Here is a 26,502-nt window from a genome sequence, read left to right as displayed (position 1 = left end):
AGTAGTGCAGACGAAGTGCACTCTCAAGTTAAGGTTTATTGAGACAAACAAACACTATTAATACCATATTTCTGGTTATAATTTTAGAACATAAAACATTGTATCTGTCAGGTGCATTGAAAGGGCACTAAATCACTTGCTTTTCTCTTGCTTTCTGGTACAGAATGCAACGTAAAATTCTAAGGCAGGTTTCTCTGCGTATCTCCCGAGAATTGTTGTTTGTGCTAATTCTGGGTCACATGGGCACCTATCCCAGAGCACTGCCAGATTGCCCGTCGGGGACTGTTTTATTGACCATGCATCTTCTCTTGATACAGTGCATGACCATGCATGTTTACTTGTTAACAGCGGCCCGTGGAATGTTTGGGCGGACTGCCGAAACTGACCCGCGTCGATATGGAGCGGGGTCGACGGCGTGAAACCGCGGAGTGTCCCACTAACAGCTATCGCTGTAAAGCTAACGCGTGTTTGATCAGTTAATAACGTTTGGAATTCATTCTGTATTCGTTAACTGTATTCATTCTGTATTCAAGAATCTTTGCACCTCCCGTTTAAGATCTAACGTGAAGTTCCCCAAACACTCCTGTCTGACGCCTCCAAAGCATGAAGTTAAATGGAGTATCAAGATATTATGTGTCCATAAAAGATAAGCAAAAGCTTATCTTCTAACGTAGCGGATGCCGTTTTGGAAACCGTGAAACGGGGTGGTAATGCCTCGACCTGCCCTAATCGGTTGTTTTGCTGTCACTAAAGATTATATATATATAACTTTGTTTTGATTATAATGCAATTAAATGCAAAGGTGCAAGCGAGCTGGACAAGAAGGACGAAAATAATTCCTGGAAAACTGGAACAAGAGGGGGAAGAAAAGGAACAAGAGTTCCCTCTTATTCCCTTTCTCCAGGGATTATTTTCGTCACAACTTTGTTTGTTTGAGTAAAGATATTTGAAACCCAGATATGTAGCGCGAAAACATTAACCCTATTAGGTCTTCTTTTTGAAGAATTTACAATTGCAATTTTTTGTTATGCCTGTATGAATTACACTTATCCAGTGAACTTTAGTATGAGACACCTTTTACCTGTTCGATTCTTATATGATGCAAGCCCATTTTTGCTGTTCTCCTCGAACTCACTTCATTCATGAATGAACAGTAGTGAGAATCATTTGCGCGCATACCGTTTCTCGCCAAAGTGCTCTAGTTTGATGCTGAAATCACTCACCTTGTGCGCGATCCAAACATTCGGGGTTATTCACTCTGTGATGCAGAAATATTATGTTACTGTGCCACACAGTTAACGCAAATACGACATCATCGCATTTTCTATAATGAGGCTTTACTACTACCGGATCGAGTTGAACACACAAGTTTGCCGCCCAAGTTGGTGTGTCAGAACAGATTTTATTACGCCAGTGGGGTTGCTGCCAGACTTTCTGAACCGTAAAAAAACAGACTGAAAAAAAAAAAAAAAAAAAGAAAAACAAAATACTATTTCTTCGTGGCAAGTTTGCTGCGCTCTGCAGACGATGCCTTGTAGTTCCTGCATTGACTGAATACACACACAATTCTCTCGATGCGGATTCGGGAGACTCTCGCGGCGTTTTTTACACCACGTAGGTGAACGTCTCCTGAATCGATCGCGCGAACGTCGCGTAGCCTCCCCGCTTGGACGACTGCAACGCGTTGTCTGCCTGTCTCGGGTTGGAGGCATCCCCTCTTGTAGGAATCCTCGTCAGCGCGGGCCGAAATAAACCTCGGAACGTAAAATACGCGGCACCGATAGAGGCGAAAGCGCGTCTACTTTACAGAAAGTGAAATGAAAGAGAAGACATAGCAAACAACAAGGCAGGAAAATGGTCGAGTTATCAACCTGACGAGAGCCAAAGCCGAATGTCACTCTGCTCCTACATCGATACAAAAGACACGGTGTTCGCCGCAGGCACGATGACAGAACTATTTGAAGACGCGTCCCAGGCATGTTCGAAGCATGTGAAAGTTTTAAAGCAGGAAATACTTTTTAACGCTGATCCCAATCCCAAAATTTTGTCCGTCCGTGCATTTTACGGGAAATTAGCGGGGAAAGTGGCGTCACGTGACCTATACACCTTGGTGAAATGAACTGCGCCTGACCTGTATACGTTAACTCAGTTTTCCCTCTAAATTTAACGGGAAAATTCGCGTCTTTATGGCCAAAACATCGATTCAGCTTCGCCGAAGTTTAGTTAGCGTCTTGTGACACAGGCAACTTTGCCGGCAATATTTAGCGGGGGAAATCGACGTCACATGACCTATTCGACCGTTCAGTTTCACCGCTAGTTTTAACGGGAAAATATACGCCACGTCACACACCGATTCCCCTGGACATTCCTTTCCCTTTGAAGGTGAGGGTCGCGCTCGCAAACTTTTTGTATGGCCTATATGTGGAAGGGTGGTCAATCAAACAGACGCGGGCATTTGTATCATGTGTTAGCAGGGCGACTGCGGCGTAAGGCCCCTCGATGCACGTCGCTTTCGGGATGTGGACATCCGGTGCTACATCGAAAACTTTCAACATGTGCCAAAGCAAAAAAAAGAAACAACTGTTTATTATAATTTTAATTTTGACTTCGCAGTGCCACCACTGGGGAAATATCTGCAGCTCTGGTGTCGGCGTTAATGTAATGCTGTCGCCACGACCTCACCCCTCCTTGCGCGTTTCAGGAATGAGTCCGTGCGCGGTTGTGCAGCATTAACAAAACATACCAAGTTAAGAACTCTTTCGTTAAATCGGGGAAACACTTCGGCATGTCCAGCAATACATACAGTAGTAGTATACATACTCCTCGGGGATACCCGTTCACTGGTATTAGGCAGGACCCTCAATCTACGTCATGCGGATTGCGAAGACGAGAATGTGTGCCGCTGGCAAGGAAAGTCGTGCTATTAATTGATTTAAATGAGCGTTCTGCTGTGCTGGTCAAGGCCGTGTCGCTTCGTTGCAGAGAAGCCTTCCCGCACCCAGTGTAAGATCAGTCCCCGTCGCTCTAAATGCAGCGCTCGTCCTGTAAAGGAAGTTGTTTCGAGAGCTGATGACCGAACACCATCCTAGGAGCATAATAAATGAAGCTCCTGATCACCATCCACGCCCGATTATGTCACTCCGACGAGCAAGTCGATGCACGTGATAGACCCGTGTATGCCTATGTCTGCAATTGTGTTTAAGTACGTGTATGCACGCATGGAAACTGCGAATGAGTGTGAACTTGTTTGTATTTGGACGCATCCATGTGTGTGCGCGTCGTTGCCATCTTGCTCGGCTGGGGTGCGCTTGGACGCGTCATAATCTGATTACGAGGCCTTGCTAAGGCATCGTAATTGGATTATGGCCGCGCCCGCATGCACCCAACTGAGGAAGATGGCGCCAACTATGGCCGCCAGTGAATTTCATCTATACATATGTTGGAATATTGTTTACTTTCTCTATGTGCGCCGCAGGCGCGTGCTCGTGCACGTCAAGTACGGCAACGATTTCATATTTTAAAGGGAAACTGCGCTCAAGTCCGAAGATTTCGGGATATTGAGTGATTTCGCGAAAACTGCGTCATTTGATTCGCGAAAGATGGGATATATATCGTTAAATCTAATCTTAAACACGAGCAGAAATAAAAACTGAAACTTTGGCTCCATTCGGAAACATTGGCCTCAGACTGCCAAGAACATGGCTATCACGTGGTACGAGATGTCACGTGATCATCTACGGAACGACGGGAGGGGATTAGGGCGGGCGTGTGCCAGGCACAAGTGTCGTGTGCACCGCACTCTTCACCACGTTTTGGCGTCTACGACATCCGATGCCGTCTGCACAACTGCGGCATCAGTCTGCGCACATAGTGTGAACGAAACTTAAAAAAACAATAATCACAAACAGTGAGACGACGAGAAGGGTTGTGACGCGGGAGACGGCGGTATAGCGGCGGGACCACGGCCAAACGGGCGAACGGCTCTCAATAAGCGCGCTGCGCAAGCGCATTGGAAACGTCGGTGGCGTCATCGGTTACGCTTTCCCGGAGAAAACAAGCAAAAAGGATCAATGGTGATTAAGTTTAGCTCAATGTTCGCTACGCCCCCCACGCCGTAGCCTTGACAGCGCTCTTGGTTGCAGCCTCAATTCGCCCGCTCGGGTCAGCCAATTTCGGCAACTTTGCGAGTTGCAAAGTTTGCCGTACCATTTAAGAAACATGTAGACTGCGTCGTAATATTTGATCTGTGGTTTTCCTAGGTTATAAAAAAAAAAAAAAGAAGCTGCATTTTTTTTTTTTTTTTTTTTCAAAAACAAAAATGAAGCGGAGTTGCTTTTCGGGCGTTGACTGAGCCGCGCCTCTTCGGAAAACCCTCCGACGCTGAAGTAAGACGAACAACTTTATGAATGATATCAGCAGGAAAGCAAAGCCTTTTCGGTTTAATAGTCTGTGGGCTGTCATAAAGGCTTCCTATTAAACTGCAAGCTTTTTTTTTTTTTTTAAAAACATCTTTTAGTGCACGCTTTGTATCACTTTTTTTATCCGTAGCGTTTGTTCATGCGCCCTCGTCGTTTCGAAAACACGCACCGAGGGAAAATCGCCATTGTATTCTTAGTTTTACTGCAGCTGGAACATCGCTCTTTCCCTTTCTGGCCTCGACCAGGCGCGTGCCTCCACTCGTGCGAGTCTGGAAGACGGTTGCCGGTCAGAAGCGCGCTTCATGCCACCGAACGCGCGTCCCGGTTCAACGAATTGGCAGAGCCTCGAAAGCGGAGCGGAGACGAAGAGAAATTATACAAAGCCACGAAATGGAGAAGATTGTTCATGGGAGGGGGCAGTAGACGCGCTGTGTGGGACCAGCCTGGTAGAGCGCGAGAAAAGAAATGGGTTGCCATTTAACCGAGTTAAGAGCGAATCTTGAAATTGCGGCGCTTCGTGAGGTGTTTACCGAAGAATGTTCCTCATCCCCCCCCTTAACCGCTCGGCTCGAATTCGCGGCCGAAGTAACGGACAGCGCCTTTCTCCATTCTTTTTTTTTATATTTTTTGTGTGTGTGTTCAAAACTCGGTTTTATTGTGTATCCTCGTCGAATTCCAACTTTCCACAGTAGTTGTGTTCAAAGAAAGCTCCCGCTCCCGGTTTTCGCATTATTTTCCTGAAAATAGTACCTTACCCTGCGTTACTTCAGCGCCGTCCTGGCAGGCTAGCAATGTTGCGTGGAAGGCACACATAACTCTAAGATTTTATAGGGAAAAGGTGGATGTGCAAGTGGAACAGAATACTAAAATGTGACTTAGATTAGATGAGACAAGTCGTACAGCGTACCGGAGTCAGCGTCCGCGTTTTCATTAGGTATACAGTTAGCAATTATGGTGATAACACGAGGCTATACATTTCGTTACGCTCTTCTTCTTAATAAGGCATATGAAGCTAGCCGTCTCACTTTGATTTTTCTCATTTTCTAATCACAAATCTCTTCTAGAACTTACTTGATTTGCACAAATTTCATATAGTTCTAAATTAGGACGAGACAAACAAGCTCTCCAGGATGACAAACAAAATAGTTATTAAAATAAAAGAAAACGTATTTAAAACTGAATAAAGCAAAAAAAAATCTTATGCTTTCGGAATTTAAAAAAAAAAAGATACTGTGCATTTAAATACTATTGTTTTCACACACACACACAAAGAAAGACTTTTGTGCGCCCTCGTTTTTTTTTTAGTGCAAAAGGATGAAAGCAATCGCTTCGTTAATTTGGAATAACGTATAATGTAAATTTTCCTTAAAAGCATATGAATCCCGTTCAGCCGGAAAAATTAAGGGTGTTAAAAAATCATTTAAACAATACTTAAAATATTGCATACGGATGTCAATATGCAGAGCTAGAACCACATAAAAAAAAAAAAGACGCATGTTTAAACATAATGCCGTTTGAAGACCTGTATGAGTTTGTCACTAAAACCAATCATTATTATTCCAATAGCGCTTTAAAGAAACTACTAAAAACCCAACCTCTCAGGCACACTGAGAAGATTGCACAGACTAAAAAAAAAGCCCGTGCGTCTACTTTCCCGCACAACACTCGGAGAGCCAATCAACGCAACTTACGGAGGCAGCTCAGCGAATGACGATGCCGAAACATATGTTTAGACCAAAAAACGCAGTCTGAGTTGTGACATCAGGCAATGCAAGCGTGACGTTTTGCATTGCCCAATGTCACAACTCAGACTGCGTTTTTTTTTTTTTTTTTTTGTCTAAACATATGTTTTGGCATCGTCATTCGCTGAGCTGCCTCCATAAGTTGCGTTGATTGGCTCTCCGAGTGTTGTGCGGGAAAGTAGACGCACGGGCTTTTGTTAGAGTGTACCAAGAATGCATACAAATAACGGGGAAAAGATGCGGAAGAGATTCTTGGAAAAAAAGACTAGTTAGGCGTGAATTCTAGCGTATTTTTATCTCGTGGATTCGAATATCACGTTCGTTGTTTTCCGAAGGTGTAACTAAACGCGAGAAAACACGAAAAACCTCCGACTAGTCGTACGTCATACCCAGATATTTCGGCCGCCAAGCGTGTGCCGCTCCTGTGACCAGTACGTGCAATGCAAGCTTGCCAGGTATTCGCAACGAGAAGTTTGAGTATCGCCGCCTGGTGGAAATTTTCCCAACCCAGAGTGAGGATACTTCTACTTCCTCCGCTGGTTCAAGCACGCGCAATGACAAGCTTTTATGCACTATGAAAATAAAGAACTTAACCGCGTGAGTAGCACGTGAACTGTCCATAGTGAGGGAAACAGAAGCGCCCCTAGCGAGCTTGTCACCGCAAATATTCCATCTGCACTGACACCAGACGTGACGTCTTGTTCTGACCTTTCTGAAAATAGCGAGAGTGCGCGTGCATAGCTTTAATATGCGCTGAAGAGGAGATGCCGATAACTCTGGATATGACGTCACGCTCCTGGAAGGAGGGGCTTCAGCGGTCCCCTTTAACAAACTTCCGGAAGATTGAAAGTCTTACGTCACTATAAAGGAGGTTAGAAAAGGAATAAGAAACTGTTTTTTTTTTAAACGATACTGACACTGTTTTGGGGTTTGCATTATACTTTTTTTTTGTTTGTGTGCGTGTGTGTGTGTGTGTGTGTTTACAATGAAAAGTGTTAGTACGTACTTAGTGAAACTGTTTTGCTGATTTTGTTATTTTTGCATTTTAAACTCTGATAAAATATGCGCAAAAAAGTGTGCAGTGTGTATTTTCAAATGTACGTTTTACGTAATGAAAATCTTATGACGCAGTTAAAAAGATTGCTAAGGGGCTCTGGAGTTTGAACATAAGAATTTTTTTCTTGGTTTTTTGTTTCTGTGTTGGTACTACTATTTTCCGTTTCGCCGCAAAACGTGGTATCAGTAATTTACAACAAAAATAGTAAAAACAACGAAGAGCACAAAACCGAAAGCCGGTCTCCGTTCCACAAGTCCCTGTGGCTTCGATGGACCCGATGCAATGTATTGTTAAAAAATGTACTTATATAGACATTATTCTTCCTATAAAACAAACTGGATGTTCACATGCCACAGAAAAAGCTTTGACCAACACTAAGCTGACAGGGTGGTAGAAGTTACATGCTCGCCCGACCAATCGATCGCTTGCATTTATAACCTGACCTCGTACTCTGCGTATGACTACATGTGCAGAGAGCGTGAACACGTGGCGTAAGGCCCACGATTGACTGGTCCAACAAGTACGTATACCTTTCACCAACCTGTCACACGCACAGAGTATTAGGGCCGATATGTTTCGGGTGCGCCCTCTAAAGGCCGGTTCACACATACGGCGCAGCGCCGAATCGCCGATTCGGCACTGCAGCAAAACGGCGCTGATGAAGCTACGACTTGCCCCCGACTTATCGCGGATTCGGCGCCAACTGCTGCGTGTGTCAACGGGCCTTGTAAGGTTTCTTTCGGCGAACGTCACGACCATGATTTGCCTCGCCGTGACGTGGCGAGTTGTGATCTTGGCTATCTATACGTTTAGAATTCGAGCAACAAAATAAATAAACTGCATTAAAAAACAAAAAAGAAACGAAAACGCTCTTGGAGTTGTCGCATTGTTCATTCAACACCGTCAAAAATCGACATTCCTACTCTCTTTCCCTCGACCAAAGCAACGATTGCACCAACTTCACACGTCGTACAGCGAGCGTCTGGCTATAATTGTGGGATGTCCAACCATACAGCGACGCTTTCTGCCGCGCATGTCGCCGATAACTCTGGCCCGGTCCTGAGCTATACAGTATATAGTCGCTGACAGCTAAGGAAACGCAGGGCATGGTGTATATTATGATCGCGCTTCTTGCCTCCTGATTGGCTCTCGGACGTCCTTATCAATCGAGGCCGTAATCTGATTGGCTGAGCAGCGATCATGATCGAGGCACTCGGGAGTCGCCACGCCCTGCGTTCCTTCAGCTATATCAGTGACCATATAGCAAAGCACAGGAAGCGTACGTGCAATCATAGCAAAAAAAAAATATAAAAAAATACGAACCACGGTGTACGTATCGTCTAATATGATCATATATTTTTTTAATAAAGTACATCGACGCCGACTGTTAAGAAGACGATTTCATCTTGTGGCGTTCTTCGTTGACGCAACATGTTGCAGCAAAAAGGAGGAACAAACTTATTCTGTCACAGCTAGCATTTCCGCCTGTTCGCGCTGTCCTCAAAAAAGCTTTCGTACCCCATAGACATGCTTCGATCATGGTGCACAAAAGCGTAATTTTTTTTTTTTTGCTGAATAATATTTGAACATTACAGGCAGTCGAGTGATACTAATGGTCGTTTTTTGAGGTTGTAAAAAGGCCAAAGTAATGCGGAGCGCAGGCTCGTCTGCTTCTTTTGCGGGGGTTGTGGTGACGTCAGAACGCCGACCCATGATTGGCTCTGAACGGAAGGAAAGTGGGTAGACCTCAAAGCAAGCTGCCTTGAGATCTACCCCCTATCCTTCGATCAGAGCCAATCAGAGCTCAGTGCCCTTCTGACGTCACCACAACCCCCGCAAAAGAAGCAGACGAACTTGCGCTCCGCATAGCGAATGCTGCACGGTCCACAGTTGCGGTCCGTTTCATCGTCGTGATAAAACAACTGGCTTAAAAATACATTCCAGTCGCTAATTCCCCCGAAGACCACGCGGTGGTGTTCGCGAAACAGAGCCAAAATTCGGTGGCAACACGATGCGAATTTCTCACGCGCAAATTTTCTTTGCTTTTTTGACAAAGAGTAATTTGAAAATTTTCGTGGGGATTCTTCCTACGCTGTTGTTGTACGGAAACAAACGGGGACTAATAATAGTCCCCGCGCTTCCTCTCTTAGAATAACTGCCATAGGGAGATTTCAGACCTCGGATTTATGGCGCTCATAAATTATCCTACGCAGCCCTGCGATACGTGATGGCAGCGTCGTGCCAGTGCCGGCCAAAAATCGGTTCCAACATAGAAGTGGATAAATTATGCCGATAGCTGTATGCAGTCACAACGGATCGCTAACGTGGTCGGTCGACACTTATAAAGTCACCCCGATTCGCCGCAGGTGCCAATAAACGCTTCCGAATGAACACAACAGAGAGCGAACCGCTACACTCATTATCGCTTCGTTCCTTTAGGAACAAGCTCATATATTTTTTCCGTACGGGCATCGGGCATTTTTCGAAAATAGACCTCCAACGAGAAGTCTAAAAAAAAAACGAAAAAAAAAAAAAAACTGCTCTGAGGGGTTTCATTTTTTGTTTGCTTATTTTATTCTTTGCCGTCTGTTTTTACCGCATTGAGGAAGCTTGCGGAGACGCACAGAATGGCGGACGCTGCTCGCGCAGGTAGCCCGAGGCGGACCCAACCACCTGTAAATTCAAATTGCTCTCCGTGTGTATCTCAGTGATTCCTATTGTGTCGCTTAGAATTCTTTTTTTTTCTTTTTTAGTTTTTGCTTAGCTTTGTTTTGTATACGCGCGATCGTCCTCTGGAGTGGCTTTGTGTGTTCTGGTTTGAATTGTACGCAGCGCCTCGTTTCTTTCTCCAGCTAGTTTCACCGTCCGTGCGATCGCTGGAGCCCTGCGAGCTGCCGCCGTTTAAATGGTGCGCAACCCCGTGTAGTTGCCGCCTTCCTTCGTACGTGCAAATCGGTAAAATGCTCCCGTTATGGATAATTACACGACGTGCGCGCTTCGTTCCTGTCATTCTCTTTCGCTACGACTGTCGCCCTCATTGCTGCTGCTGCTGCTTTTGTTTTCGCTGGACGAGGAAGGAGTGATTTGCCGAAGCTCCCGATTAGGTTGCGGGGTATAATGGCCATTAGTGCCTCAGCGAAGTTTGTGCTTAAAATGCTGAGTGTCAGAGCAACTAGGGACGACAACGAGGAAGCAAGTCACGAAGAATTTGACGTAGGCTTCTATTTTCGCAATTACAGGTATTTCTTATCGAGAGATATTAAAACCGGGAGCGTTTTCCAGCTCTACAGAGGTGATCATATTTAGTGATATTCGTGATTCATTCCCGCCGCCAACTGAATTAGCATCACCACTTCCTCTGATCAAAATAGAGACTGCTCAACTCGTCACATTTCCGGTCATGTTTAGATATTCTACCAAGGACACCATCTTCCTCCCAAAAAATCTACGGGCTGCAGATGACACAACACCGCTGGAACAATGCCCGTGCCTCTATTCCCCAACAGATCACTTGAAGAGCCAATCAACGCTTTCTTCGGAGAGAGCTGGGCGAAGGACGATGACACAAAGCGACCGACCTGAAACGTTTCATTGTAAAATGATCATCAGGTTTTGCAAGCTCATGCTCAGTCTTCACCCCTGCCCGTTTCGATCTGGATGAGCATCGCACCGGCGTTCGGTCGTGTATTCCTACTCCGTGGTGCACGCTAAAGACCCCACCCCAGGTTAGCGGTTGTACTGCAGTGAGACTCCAGGTGCCCATTGAGGCTGGCTAACTTCCGACTGTATAAACAAACGCACACATTATTATTATCATTAAGCTGATATGCCATGTCATATGGCACACTTTATCTTCGGGTCGAAACTTTTTTTTTTTTCTTTTCTTTTTTCGGAAACGCTTTTTGGCAAGCTCCGCCGGTAGCTTTTAGTGATTGGCTCTCTGAGTGCCCTGCGGAGAAGACGACGCAAGGGCATTGTTTGGAGAGTTCCGTCTCGCAGAAAGTGACGAGACCCGGCTGCTCTATTGCTACAACCTCGCTTCAGCAACTCAAAGCTCAGATGACACTAGAAGCCGATGAAGTCAATCAAACAGCGCCGTGAGCGCGACATCACTCTTTGTCATTTTACTCCATGGGGGTGTGCTACCGCCTTGTCATACACTCTAAGAAATGCTTGCGCGTCTACTTACCCGCAAGACACTGAAGGAGCAAATCATTGCAATCTAAGAAATCAGCTCAGCGTATGATGAGGCGTAACATCGGTTTAGACCTTAAAAATAAGTCTGCGCTGTGGCATTACGCAATGCAAGCATGACGCTTCGCACTGCGTAATGCCGCTGCGCAGGCTTCATTTTTAGGTATCAACGGATGTTCCGCCTCATCATGCGCTGAACTGATTTTGTAAATCGCAAAGATGGGCTCTTAGAGTGCTTTACAGGTAAATAGACGCACATGCATTTCTTAGCGTGTATTAAACGCCAAAAGCGCACCGTGACTTTTGCGGTTTTAGTTTTGTTTACGCATCTTTTAGCCTTTAACTGTGCCCTCACCTAAGGTACAACGAAGTATATGGGTTGTAATTTAAGAGCGAAAGTTGGCAATCTGGTTCTTTGCCGAGTCCTCTACCAGCGGATGCGAGAAATTCCACGACGTTAGACTCTAAAAAGTACGCGTATGTCCATTTCACGCGCGAATAACCGGATCATAAAGGCCTTTTGGCCTCTATAAATAGGGTATACCTACTGGCGCAGTAATCGTGGCATGAGCACGTGACACTTCGTGCTCAGTAATGTTTAGCCATGCTCAGTATCAAAGAGCAGACGTCGAAGGGAAAGTGGACGCATGTGAAATTTTAATAGTGCAACACTCTATAGCCACTGCTGAATGCGCCGTTATACTGAGTTCGCTATGCGGAACGCAAGTTCGTCTGCTTCTGGCACATGGGTTGCGATGATCTCAGAACGCCGGGCTCTTATTGGCCGATAGAAAAAAATAGTGGGTAGACCTCAAGGCATATCTACCATTGAGGTCTACCCGCTATCCTTCCAATCAAAACCAATCAGAGCACGGCGTCTTTCTGACGTCCCCGCAACCCCTGAGCAAGAAGCAGACGACTTGCTCCCCGCATAGGTCAGCTCCCTCGGACACTATGTACGGAGAAACTGAAGAGCAATAAAGACGGTTCCTGAAGATTTTTAGGGCTCTATATTTACCAAATGATTCAATTGGCTTTCTTTTGTCAAACTGTGATCGTATATAACATTCGATGGTTTGTACTTTTTTTCAATTGTTGGTGATGACCCTTACGCGAACGAAAAGAAAGAGGCGGAGATAAAATTTCGCCACTCATCACGGGGAGTTTCAGCACGGCGTTTTTATGACGATGCTCGCATCCGGATTTGGCGCTGTCATTATCCAGCGACCTTCGAAGCACGCACTCGGAGCTGTATTGGGCCTTCGAAGACAATTTTGGAGTTTTATCGAAATACTTTCCAGACCCACTACTGCTCAGAACGGAAGGCTTCAGACACGGTTTGAAATGGCAGCTTGAGTTTGCCTATATTGTTCCAGCCAAGCATTGATGGCTGTTTTCATGAGATAACATCGCTTTGTCTAAATGACCGGCGAAAGCCATCGAGCCATTCATGCGATGCACTTCAGTGCCACGTGGCGACATGCACAACGTGTACGGACAAAGTCAGACTCATTCAAAACCTCACTTGATCGATGCTTAGAAAAAAAAAAACACACACACATTCACGGAGCGACGAATGTGCTCTTACCTCTTTTGACCGAATTTTAGCGCGCATAAACTTGTCAGGCAGTCAATAGTTGTGAACGAAAACTAAAATGAAAACAAAAACAAAACGCGCGTTTCTCGCAGATGCATGCGTGTGCGACGATGCGAGCGCCGTACGCGCCCGTGTCGATTGGAGCCAACCCTTTTGGTCCTTGCGCGCCAAGTGGACCTTGCCTTCTGGGCCGCGCCTTTTCTCTCTTTGGAGATAGCAATAGCCCGCTCCTGCGGACGTTCCTTCTTCAAAAAAGTTTTCTTATTCCTCGCGAGGTAAAAAAAGAAAAAGAATCGTCGTTAGGAAGGGGATGGACGAAGTTCGCTTGACCGATAATGGCGGCATTGTCTCGCTTCAAATGTAAAAATAAAAAATAAAAGATACAAAATACAAAAAAAATAGAGAAAAACTTGAGATTCGGGTTGCTTCTTTACGTTGGAGACAACTGGCTACTTTTGAAGACTGGTGTACCGTGACTTCAGAAGGAAATGGCACTTTCCTAGATTCCAGTAGACCTCATAAAAAGTTGTTGTTGATAGCTTTTTTTTTCCTTCAACGATTAGTGTCGTTTTATTTTACGGATGCCCGTCGTGTGCACTATCTATAGTCGTAGTCGTTGTCATTGTAATCATAATCGTCGTCACCATCATAATAATCATCATTTTCATAATTAACGTTAGTATTACCGGTACAGCACTGCACATTTGCTGGTTACCAATCAATCTATGTAATGAAACTGGCAGTCCATTGGAAAAAAATTAATACAATTGTATACTGATGTTCTACTTTTATCAAACAAAAAGTTCCTTAAAGTGTCTTTTTGGTCTACATTCAATATCTAAGTTGGTACACTTTTATTGTACTTCGTAACTTAGCGGTGCGGTACGGGCGTCGACACAGACTGGCAACTAATGCGTGCTAAGAGATTGTCGTTGATGTAACGTTGGTAAACTAAAATATATATATTTAAGCATAACATGGGTGGGTCACCGTGGGTGTAACAGCTTCAAAAAAACGAGGACGTTAAAAGGAACAGACGCTTTTTGAAGCTGCTACACCCACCATGTCAACCTTTTACCACCTTGCCCAGTTCAACACCTCGTTATATTTAAACATACTTTGTGAATTGTCTAATTTAAAAATATGGGCGCGACCTTTAACTTTCTTAAATGTCCCATAATTGGGATTCCGTATTTTCGGAGTTTATTTATCGTGAAATTCGGACGGTCTTTTTCGGAGCTTATTTTTCGCAGAAAATTTAGGGTTTATGGGAGTTTTGCTGCGTTCCCAATTTAAAGAAAAAATTCAAAAACAAAAAAAGTGCAAAGTCCGGGTGCCATAACCCATTGCCCTGAAGGAACCTCGATGAGCTAAAACGCAAACCCGTTTTGTCAGTAGTTCAAGATTTCAAAGGAAACTGAGTGGCATCTCCTTTGGACCACTGACCCTGTGGTCTTATAAAGCTCATTAAAAAAAATCGTCTTTTTGGTGCTTTTAATTTGTCGTTGTAACCTCAAAATTCGAAGGTTTTTTTTTTTTTTGTGATAAATTTGAAATTTACAGGAAAGTTGCCGGCGAGTGCTTCTCGGATTTTTTTTTTTTTTTTTTCAGATTTATTCGGAAACTCAGAATCCTAACCGATAAGCTATAACGCATGAAATTCATTATTTAGGAGCGACTGTTTCAATTGTTTGGTAGACATTAAACAGTCGTATGACATTCTATTACCCCAGATGGAGGTTTACAAGGAGGGACAAACACAAACGTCTCAACGTATGAGACGTTTGTCCTTGTCCCTCCTTGTAAACCTCCGTCTCGGATTGTAGAATGTCTTACAATAACCAGCTCGCCTGCTTAGTTACGTTGTCTTTCATAAACAGTCGTTCCGGGAGTAAAGACCTATATGTTTTTATCAATGTGACCAGGGAGGGGGGAGTTCTATGGGAGGCGACTGGGGAGGGGGAGAGGGCACTGTAGGACGGTGAGGAGAGGCATTGGGAGGAGGATGGAGAGGGAGGGGAGGGAAGAAAAATTGAGAAACTGAACTGGTCTGTCACATGACCAAGGAAGGGTTTGAGGGCGGGAGGGGGCGAGGTGGGGAATGGGAGGTAGGAGGGGAGGGAGGGGAGAGAGAAGAAGAGAAGGAATACGAAAAGAAAGGGAGGGGAAGGGAGTAGATGGATGAGGAGAGGGAATTGACGAGTAACGTGACGTAGAATTCTGGCTAAATTTAGCGGATAAACGAAATTTCTGTATAGACCAATACATTGTTTACAAAATAGCCCGCGTTTCCCCACACCAAGTGTGGGCACTGCGCGTGTGCGGAAACCCCGTGAAGTGAAGCGTGTGCGCATGCGCAGTGCCGTGACGTCAGGTAGAGGGTATAGGTCACGTGACGTCAATTTCCCCCACTAATGTTAGCGGGGAAGCTGGATTGGTGTAGGTCTCAGGACGCAAATTTTCACACTTTATTTAGCGGGGAAACCGAATTAGGAGGGAGTTGTAGTAGATCGTTTTTTTTCCTCCGCTACGGTATCCGTAAAGAAAACGCCGCAGCTGCGCATGCGCGCCGCCAGCCTTGTCTGCATAGTTCAAGGTCAATTGTGACGGATTACGGAGCGCTATGCGGGTCCTGGGCGGGCTGCGGAAACGGCCTACTAAAACTCCATAGTGTAGGTGACAAGACGTAAATTTTCCCGCTGAATTTCGTGGGGAAAATAACCTGACGTATAGGTCACGTGACGTCAATTTCTCTACTTGGTGTATATGTCACGTCACGTTACGCATAAAACCAGCTTAAAATGTATCGCTATATAGAATATACATGTGCAGCTGGTTTTATCCGTATCCGCATGACCCAACTAGCACAGCTCCAACCCAACGTAACGTTAGGTCACGTGATGTCAATTTTCCACTTATATTTATTGGACAATCTACGGACGGACGGACGGACAAAAGTTTAGGATTACATTAAAAATCATTTCATGCTTTAAAATGCAAAATTAGTATTTCATCCAATGTCGCGACCAGCGGATGGCATGAGGATAACGTGGCGCTCGTGTATGCTGACGTCGGGGAAAACCGATTGATACTCCGCTAACTAGAAGTTGATTGTTATTGTTTCCACTCGGCGAATAGTACTTCTGTTGCCTACCGGGAGAGGAGGGAATTTGGTCAAGCAGTTTCTTATTGCCTTTGCGCCCCTTCTTTTTGTCAGAGAGGTGAAATCGGTGAACTCAAAAAGTGGAAGGTAAGCACATAGAAATACCTGTATACACTTTGACACAACGCACTAAGGTATCTTACGAAAAAATAGCCGTTGACAGGATGTGTCTGTAGTTTCATGAGTATATTTACAACTCTTTTCGTGGAATTGTTACTATTTTGTAAAAATTCATCAACTTCTGACTTGGTAGTGTAAAACATATATTTCAAAAACTCCGGCACATCGTTAATCACTCAACGTCTTGTTCGGAAGCGACTCAAACTAGAACGTACACAATAGCCATCCTGCTCCATAAATGAGCTTGGACGGTACAGCGCTCAATAATAGAGAGTTTTAGAATAGGGGGACCCAAAAGGGTTGGTGCCCCAAAACAAAACTCTCTATTGAGACCTTTTCTCGTTGTGCCTGTTGGTACACTTCACCTTCCTCCAGTCATTTGATATGGAATTCCTCCCCCCCCCCCCTTTTTTTCCCCCCCTCCAAAAAAAGCCGCTTTAAAACAGCTTCAAATTTCCAAAAGAATTGTAGGCGTTTTCGCCGAGCTACAGCGTGCTCACTGTTTTTTGTTTTTGTTCTTTCATTGAAATTAATAATGTTATTAGCAAATGGCTGTGGGTGTCTGTGAGTTTATTGTTATATATCCGGAGATGGAAATAAAGTGGGTATCAGTTGAGCCGCGGCGATACTGGTGACCCATGATACGAAAGAGATTCGGCACACACTGTCTTAGGCATGCTTCTCCCCCAACGAAGATTCCGTCACGTTGGTCATACAAATACTATCTTTAGACATGCTGCAAACGTGTACATGTGTACGAAGCAAACAAGGCTTTCGGACATGCCTGATACCTGCATCCGGAGATGATGCTTCCATCTTGTCAGCAGCGAACACCGTGCCCTTTGTATATGATGTACGAGTCGTGTGACGTCGGCTTTACAGGACGCGCAAGTGGCTCGTAGGATATACGTAGGGTTCCGCGTTTTCGGTTTCTATTTTTTTCAAAATCTGGCGTACGTTTTTCGGTGTTTATTTTAAAAATTCAATTTTCGTTTTTTTTCTCGGCGTATATTTATGCCCACAAAAGTTTATCGGCTTTTTTCGGTGAATATAAAATAACCACCATTGGACACCGGATCAGATGATCCTTGTAGCTCTGATGTTTGTGATCTTCCAAAGAATAACGGCACGGATACATTGAAAAAGCAATGGACACTTTACTCGGCAAATGTGTGCAACTGTAAAAGAAACAAGAAAAAAACAACAGAAGTACAAACGAGTCAAATATAAAGCCTATGTCCCAAAAAAACATGGAACTTCAGCTTCTGTACATCAGGATTACGTGATCTTATTATAGATACACACACATGTACTTTCCCAGGTTTTCCTCGCTGATCTGCACTCTTTCTTTCCTGTTAATATGACCCTGAGCTTTGAGAATAACACTGGAAACTGGCCTGCTGAGGAGATGAAGCACTGCCTGAGCCAAAATCGGCCAATCAACCAATTGTGACCGCCAAAAGAAACACGGTGCGACGTTTCCAAGCATAACCCAACATGCAGAGCTTGCATCAAGTCAGTCTGCCTTTCAACGAGTTACAAAACACGCTCGTACATGGCGATGTCATGGGGCATTTCGGACTTCAAGTTCCGATCGATGATGCGCACATTAAACCAAAACGTCGTGATGGCACCCGTGTATCCCTCACATTCAGACACGTTTTGATACACACTGTCGTTCCACTTTTCCGCCACGGCTCTGCGGTACGACTGGAAGGTCAAAGAGACCTTTTTCGGTTAAAACTGAATTTTAGAAAATAAATTTGACGTACTTTAATCGGTTTTTATCGGTTTAAATCGAAAATGCCGATCCTAAAAACTGACCTTTTTCGGTTAAAACCGAATTTCCGAAAATGAATTCGGCATACTTTTATCGGTATTTATCGGTTTAAACCGAAAAATCCGAACCCTAGATATACAAAACTATGTTCCTTGGTTGCGGCTCAATTGGGTGCCGGCGACGAGGCGGAGAACCGGTTGCGACGGCCCTCTGAACGGCGACAGCGCTGCTCCAGTTTTGATTGCTGCTAGGTGCCCGGCAGGAGAAAGTTTTGTGAGCTGGTCTTTGTCCCGTCGATAGCTCAGTTGGTAGAGCGGTGGACTGTAGAGGCAAACACCTGAGCGGGTATCCATAGGTCGCTGGTTCAAATCCGGCTCGACGGATGTTTTTTTTTTGTTTTTGGCAAGATTTTTTTAAACAAATTTGTGACCGCACGTGGCGCAGGTGCGATACACGATTCCCCGCTGCTATCTCTTATGTGTGAAAAGATATTCGGGAACAAGATACATTCTTTTGGGAGTTGCTGCTCACGACATTTGCGACATGATGCATTGGCCGGCGCATGAAATCAAATTCCTCGCTTACATATGTTTCGCCAGATTTCCCCAACACGGTGTAAACAGGGTCTGTAGTGCTCGAACTGAGTGTATGATCGCTCGAAGCAACAATCAATGGGTACTCACTGTCAGACTTTCTATTCACCTGGAATAACAACTCACCGGATTAACGAGCAACATGAAGACATAACGGTTAGATAACGACTCGACAGCGAAACGTGGAAACACCCCACCAACAAGGGCGACCCTATTTACGTTACCTATTTTTAAAGACTACACAACATACATAATTTAGTTACCGTGTACGTCGAGATATGATTAACTAACTCTGCGCGACTGCTAAAATAAGATTGATATTTAGATTAATTTATTTTACGCACTAACAAGCAAAAGCATTTTTCAGAAAGCCGGCAGACGAACCGTTTCATCGAGCGGGCAATCCCCGACGTCAACATACACTCGCGCCACGTTGTCCACACGCATCAGGATAACCTGGCGCGAGTGTACGCTGACGTCGGGGAATTGCCCGCTCGATGAAACGGTTTGTGGGCTCGATGCTGCACTTGCTCGAACTAAAGTTGATTGATACTCCGCTAGCTAGAAGTGTATTATTACCGTGTCGATAGGTTTCACTCGGCGAATAGTACTTCTGTTGCCGACCGGGAGAGGAGGGAATTTGGTCAAGCAGTTTCTTATTGTCTTTGTGCCCCTTCTTTTTGTCGGAGAGGTGAAATCGGTGAACTCAAAAAGGGGAAGGTAAGCTCATAGAAATACCTGTATACACTTTGACACAACGTACTAAGGTATCTTACCAAAAAATAGCCGTTGACAGAATGGGTCCGTAGTTTCATGAGCAGATTTACAGCTCTTTTCCTGGAATTCATACTATTTTGTAAAACTTCATCACCTTCTGACTTGCTAGTATAAAACATATATTTCAAAAACTCACCCACATCTTTAATCACTCAACGTCTTGTTCGGAGGCGACCCAAACTAGAACGTACACAATAGCCATCCTGCTTCTTAAATTAACTTGGACGGTACAGCGCTCAATAATATAGAGTTTTAGAATAGGGGGACCCAAAACGGTTGGTGCCCCAAAAACAATTCTCCAATGAGACCTTTTGTTGTAGGGCCTGTTCGTGCACTTCACCTTCCTCTATAGCCGGTGACAGGTCAAGAACGAAGTGGAAGCTCCTCCCACCCCTTTCCACTTCAGCGAAGCGGATGGTGGAAAGGAGGTCGCCTCCTCTCCAGCGTTCGCTCCGCTAAAGTGGAAAGGGCTGGGAGGAGCTTCCACTTCGTTCTTGACCTGTCACCGACTATAGTTATTTGATGTGGAATCTCCCCCCCTCTTTTCCCAGGAAAAAGAAAAAGAAAACGCTATAAAACCGCTTCGAATTAAGAAAAGAATAGAAGTCGTTTTCGCCGAGCTACAGAGTGTTTAATGTTTGTTTGTTTGTTTTCATTCAAATTAATATTTTGTCAGCAGAGAATGGTTGTGGGTGGCTGTGAGTCTATTGTTATATATCCGGAGATGGAAATAAAGTGGGTATCAGTTGAGCCGCGGTAATACTGATGACTCATCATACGAAAGAGATTCTGCACACACTGTCTTAGGCATGCTTCTTCCTCGAACGAAGATTCCGCCACGTTCGTCATAAAGATACTATCTTTAGACATGTTGGAAACGTATTCATGCGTACGAAGCAAGCATGATTTTGAACATTCTTGATGCGTGTCTCCGCAGATAATTCTTCCACCTTGTCAGCACCGTACACCGTGTCCTTTGTATATGTGTATAATTATATGATGTACGAATCGTGTGACTGCTGATTTACAGGACGCCCGAGAGGCTCGTAGGATATACGAAAGGATGTTCCTTGGTTGCGGCTTCATTGGGTGCCGGCGACGAGGCGGAGAACCGGTTGCGACGGCCCTCTGAACGGCGACAGCGCTGCTCCAATTTCGATTGCTGCTAGGTGCCCGACAGGAGAAAGTGTTGTAAGCTGGTCTTTGTCCCGTCGATAGCTCAGTTGGTAGAGCGGTGGACTGTAGAGGCAAACACCTGAGCGGATATCCATAGGTCGCTGGTTCAAATCCGGCTCGACGGATGTTTTTTTTTTTTTTTTTTGGCAGAATTGTTTTTAGGCATATTTGTGACGGCGCGTGGTGCAGCTGTGATACACGACCACCCGCTGCTATTTCCTATGTGTGAAAAGGTATTCGGGAACAAGATACAGTCTTTGGGGGTTGCTGCTCACGACATTTGCGACATGATGCATTGGCGGCGCGTGCAATCAAATTCCTCGCTTACATTTCTTCCGCCAGATTTCCCCAACACGGGATAAACAGGGTCTGTAGTGCTACAACTGAGTGTATGATCGCTCGAGAAACAATCAAGGGCTACACACTGTCAGACTTACTGTTTACCTGGGACAACAACTCGCCGGATTAACGAGCAACATGAAGACATAACGGTTGAATGACGACTCGACAGCGAAACGTGAAAATACTCCACCAACAAGGGTGATCCTATTTACGTTACCCTTTTTTAAGGACTACACAACGTACATAATTTAGTTACCGTGTACGTCGAAATATGGTTCACTAACTCTGCGCGACTGTTAAAATAAGATTGATTGTTAGAATAATTTCTTTTACGCCCTAAAAAGCAAAAGCATTTTTCAGAAAGCGGGCAGACGAAAACGCGAGTTTGAAATCGAGAGAGGCGATAAATAGTAAGAATAAACGGGCCGATTTCCGTGTGAAACCTACGGAGGGCATCCAGCACGCTGCAGCCAAGGTTTAATTGCTTAATTTAGGCCACCTGTAGATCGCTTGACGCGAAACCGAGCTATCCGCTTACACGGCAACTCTCCATATCTGTATCGCGACGGTCGGCGTTCCGAGTGGGCTGCGAGAACCAAGTCGCACGGGCGATATCTCGCACAGGGTGACCGAAGGCAGGCGGCAGTTCCTCCGGGTTGACGAACTGCTGTCGAAACGCGTGTCGCGGTGAGATTGCCACGCCGTCATTTCGCGCCGCGTGACTGTGTGAGTACCGGGTCCAAGCAGCTCGGTGGGACGCGCTCTGGATGCGCCCGCGGTAGCCGCGACCGCCTCGATTTCCCTCACTCGCGTTCGTGCACGGGGTCAGTCCGTGCGCTTCTCGACGCTGCCCGCCGGGGGACGGCGCGTGCCCACGAGACTTCTCGGTAGCTTTGCCGCTTCTGACTCAATAGACCACTTTCACGAAACGACTACATCTCCTCAAGGCACTGGGCCGCCTCGGTGGCTCCGAGGCAAAGCGCCGGCACACGGATCCCTGCATGCAGTTGGCGGGTTCTAATTGCGGCCTTACCTCATGTCACAAACATCTGCAGTGCAGACAAAGGCGTGGGCACGAGCGCGTGGCTTTGGAAAGAGCATCCTATGCACGAGTTCTCGTACAAGCAAAAGCATTCCGCTGAGCTAGGCCCACGCGCCTGTGCATTTGTCTTTACTGCAGACACTTGTGAGATGACCTATTTATTTATTTATTTATTTACTCTCATTTAAATGACCTTTCCGAAAAAGGGCTCCTGGCTGCTTCCGTTTTCAGTGTTCACGCGTATCGTGATTTGCTCGCTTTCCGAAGCGACGAACTTGCGCGCGCTGGGCTGAGGAGTTCGCACGCTGGGCTGAGGAATTGTAAATATTGGAATGCTTAATGGGCGCCCGCAATCGGACGGAGGCTTATTGCGGAGAAGGTGCCGTGTAACCGAGATTACGGTTGCACGTCAAAATATCCACAGGTGGTCAAAACTAGAGTGCCTTCATGTGCGCTTCGCATAGAGTGATGCCAACTGCCTGTTTCCCTTTCCCACACCCTCTTCCACCGCCATTTTGTTCCTCTCATTGTTTCCCCGTGCGCCGGAAAGTGGCCTTTGTGTCCATCGGTGATCCCATCCGAGGGGGAAAATGCTAATCCTCCCTCCGTGGGTTCCACAACGCTGCTCCGAACTTCTGAGATAAGGTGCTTGTTTCCGGGAGGGTTATAAGTCCCACTGATTATCGCCGAGGAACAAAATGGCTGCTGGTTTGTCGGCGAGGGGTATTACAAAGGGTGGCATCACCCTAGCAAAGCGCACATGAAGGTTCCCTAGTCAAAACTATGCATCAGTCCACCGCTGGGGCGTCCCAGGCGCCCCTCGTTGGCTTGGCACGTTGTAACGACCGCAACTCGTCGTAAGAGCCATAGGGCGGCCAGATCGAGGAGCCAAGTCTGGCGGGCAGTGGTGCAAAACTATCGATATTACTATCCATACTATCGATTGCGGAAGCCAAATTTCACTATCGATAGTAAAAAAAAAAAAAAAAACTATCGATAGTGCTTATGAAAGTCGACTATTGTAAGACTCGATAGCATAATATCAATAGTCGACTATAGTGAGATTGTTTAGAGTCGAATATCGAGACACTATCGATAGCCAACTATTGCAAAGCTATCGATAGTGTTTTATTCGATGACAAGGTACGTCGTGCGTCCATCCAAGAAATGTCGGGTAGCTCGGAGGAACCCGCAACTCCAAGTAGAGACTTCCGCATAATTATCGAGGAACAATCTAAAAACAATTGGAAAACAATCAGAAAACGGTAAAAAGTACCCTTAGAAACTATTGACACTGAACCATAAAAAATATCGATTGTGTACTATTTATAAACAAGGAATAAAAGACATCAACTAAATAGATTGTCGAAGGTTTTTTTTTTTTTTTTTCGTTTTGCTCATTTGGATTGTTTTTTTGGGATGTGTCCTTTGCATTTCATATGCAGAGCCCAAGCAGAAAAAGGGAAGTAAACCCCGTGTTGCTTAAATTCGGAACCCTCCTTGAATATGATGGTAGCGATGGTGATCGAATACGGAAGTATGAGGACATGACTTTACCTGGATGAAAAGATGTGGGGTGTTTTTTCGAACCAAAGAGAAAGGACACAATATTACCCTTCGGAATAATGAAATAATGCTTAGTGTTTTAACAGCGCAAAGACGACAGGAAGATAGAAGAGGAGAGGTCAGGACGAGCGCTGACTATCAACTGATGCTATTTATTCAGAAGAGGATGAAGTGTGCGAGACTCGAGAGTGCCAAAATGCACTTTTTTCATCAAACACACGCGCGGCAGCTTTTTGCACGGGAATGGCCTGTGCCAGCCGGCGTCACCTTTTCTTCAACCGAAAGCGCAACCAGAAAGCAAAAGAAGGAAAGATAGAGAAGAAGGAAAGAAAAGAAAGGAAAGAAAAGAAAAAGGAAAAAGAAAAAGAAAAAAGAAGAAAAGAAAAAGGAAAAAGAAAAAGGAAAAAGAAGAAAAGAAAAAGGAGAAAAAGCACGTGCTATAGTTTGCTGACCCAGGCGTGGTAACCTTCGCCACCTGGAGGCCATTGAGCGTGCGATTGCCGCCTTTCTTCTTTTAGGAGCCTTTGTGTAGATTCTGCGCATTGTGATGTCCAGCGGTCTTCGCCTGATGGTGACCAATGATCTTGGAAAGTGTCAACTAAACTAAGGCCTTTCCCGCACATGCCTAGGTTGCTCTTCGAGGAATTCTATTTCTTTGGCAAGCAGGGTTATTGATGGAGAGCTGATGGCTCCTTCCCCTCTTTTGTATATCGAAAAGGCCTCCACGATCTCCCGCGTCCTAAAGTCGTGATGTCTTTTTAGGATGGTACATTGACCGAATAAAGGGGAGCACAAACAGTCGCTGCAATGCCTAACCAAGTTACTGCCTGAGGTGTTTCCTATGGAGGCGGCATGTTCCCTCAGTCGATCATTGATGCATCTTCCGGTCTGCCCAATGTATGAACGACCGCAGGAGAGAGGTAAGTCATATACAGCACCTTCTGTACATTCCGTGAATTGTCTCGCGTGCTTCTTCCCGCATGGTGTTTGGGAGATGGAGAGGGATGTAGAATTCACCTTTTTGCACATCCGGCCAAGCTTGTTGGGTGCCGAAAACACAACTCTGACTCCTACCTTGGCTGCAGTTCTTTTGAGGCTGTGGGAGATTCCATGAAGATACGGGATGACTGCCGTGGGTAACTTTTCCTTGGTTACATTTTGACAAGGTTCAGCTTGGCTACGAGACTCTTGTAGAAGCCTCTCCGCCACGCTGCATATAATATGATCTGGGAAGCCCGCATTTTTCAGTCGATTCACTTGAGTGGTAAAGCTACTCGAGACCTGGTGGCGACAAGACCTGTGAAGGGCGTTTTTTATGGCTGCAACCGCAATGCCTCTCTTGACTAGCTTTGAATGTGCCGATGAAAACGGAAGGAAGGATTTTTTAGAGCGGGGCGAATACTTCCAACAGACATGATCTCCGAATAGAAGTGTCAAATCTAAAAATCGCAGCTGTTGCTCCTCGGGTAACTCATTTGTCAGAGTGAACGGGCGAAGAGTAGACTTGAACGTATTAAAAATATCTCCCACATCTTTTGATCCAGTGTCATCGGATGGTCTGTACAAGACAAGAAAGTCATCAACGTATCGAAATATCTTGATGACTGACGAGTCCCGGAGTGAAATTTCTAATAGTCTGTCATAGAAGGCTAGGAGTAGATCACTGAGCGCCGGGGCTATGCATGATCCTATACAAACACCTTCGCGTTGCCGGTAAAACTCACTCCTGAACACTACTGTTGTGGAGCGTAAGTAAAGCATGAGGAGATTCAAGAAGTCCTCAGCTGCGATACCGACTGAGTTCTGAAATTTTAGAGGTCCATATCTATCAATGCCGTCGTTGACTATTTCACAAATAGAGTCGTGAGGAAGGGAATAGTATAAGTCCTTAATGTCCACAGAGAAGGCCAAAACCTTCCCTTTGGGAAGTTGTTGAAGGTAATCTGACACCATGGACGGTGTTCTGACCAAGTAGGGATCTTCAACTTCCAAGACGAATAAGGACTTCTGGAGGTAGTGCCCCAGAAGGCGCTGCCATGTTCCTCGTTCCGAGACAATGACCCGAAAAGGGCAAGCCGTCTTGTGTGTCTTGGCCGAAAAGAAGGCCTCCAGGGAAAGGCCTTTGCAATTCCTCACTGATGAAGCGAGTTTCGTTAGATTTAGCCGCTCGCACATCTTGACGGCTTCCTTCTTCGTCTTTTCAGGTTTGTAACTCTTCAATAATGTAAAGTTACTTGTGATGGCCTCCGCGGCCTTCTGATTGTAGATGGCGTGAATTGTCTCCGCAGATCATCAAAAGGCACCAGTTCGATTCGCACTGAGGACACAATCTCCGCGCTCCGTGAGGCAAATTTAAAGTTGCTATTGTCGGACAAAGAAGGCGGGTTCGCCATAGTTCCCGACGACATCTACAATCAGAAGGCCGCGGAGGCCATCACAAGTAACTTTACATTATTGAAGAGTTACAAACCTGAAAAGACGAAGAAGGAAGCCGTCAAGATGTGCGAGCGGCTAAATCTAACGAAACTCGCTTCATCAGTGAGGAATTGCAAAGGCCTTTCCCTGGAGGCCTTCTTTTCGGCCAAGACACACAAGACGGCTTGCCCTTTTCGGGTCATTGTCTCGGAACGAGGAACATGGCAGCGCCTTCTGGGGCACTACCTCCAGAAGTCCTTATTCGTCTTGGAAGTTGAAGATCCCTACTTGGTCAGAACACCGTCCATGGTGTCAGATTACCTTCAACAACTTCCCAAAGGGAAGGTTTTGGCCTTCTCTGTGGACATTAAGGACTTATACTATTCCCTTCCTCACGACTCTATTTGTGAAATAGTCAACGACGGCATTGATAGATATGGACCTCTAAAATTTCAGAACTCAGTCGGTATCGCAGCTGAGGACTTCTTGAATCTCCTCATGCTTTACTTACGCTCCACAA

At 45.5% G+C, this 26,502-nt stretch overlaps 1 protein-coding gene, 2 non-coding genes and 1 pseudogene across 3 annotated transcripts in view; 3 read left to right on the top strand and 1 right to left on the bottom strand.

Annotated features, from left to right (window-relative positions):
* The window catches only part of LOC121835790, a 198,981-nt pseudogene that overhangs the window by 114,771 nt on the left and 57,708 nt on the right, over positions 1-26,502 (bottom strand).
* Trnay-gua lies at positions 18,362-18,454 on the top strand. The gene is made up of 2 exons: positions 18,362-18,398; positions 18,419-18,454. It is a non-coding gene; the product is annotated as a tRNA-Tyr (tRNA).
* On the top strand, positions 20,650-20,742 carry Trnay-gua. The gene is made up of 2 exons: positions 20,650-20,686; positions 20,707-20,742. It is a non-coding gene; the product is annotated as a tRNA-Tyr (tRNA).
* LOC8031338 (NAD kinase) overlaps positions 21,617-26,502 on the top strand; it is a 292,525-nt gene continuing 287,639 nt past the window's right edge. Inside the window, exon 1 of the mRNA XM_042290877.1 lies at positions 21,617-21,685. The gene's annotated coding sequence lies outside the window, so the exon portion shown is untranslated. The remainder of the gene's footprint in view (positions 21,686-26,502) is intronic.

Source organism: Ixodes scapularis, unplaced genomic scaffold (assembly GCF_016920785.2).
Source record: "Ixodes scapularis isolate PalLabHiFi unplaced genomic scaffold, ASM1692078v2 PGA_scaffold1__304_contigs__length_218370807, whole genome shotgun sequence".
Classification (NCBI taxonomy): Eukaryota; Metazoa; Arthropoda; class Arachnida; order Ixodida; family Ixodidae; genus Ixodes; species Ixodes scapularis.
The sequence above is the reverse complement of the archived record's forward strand: the minus strand, read 5'-3'. Positions and strand labels throughout refer to the sequence as shown.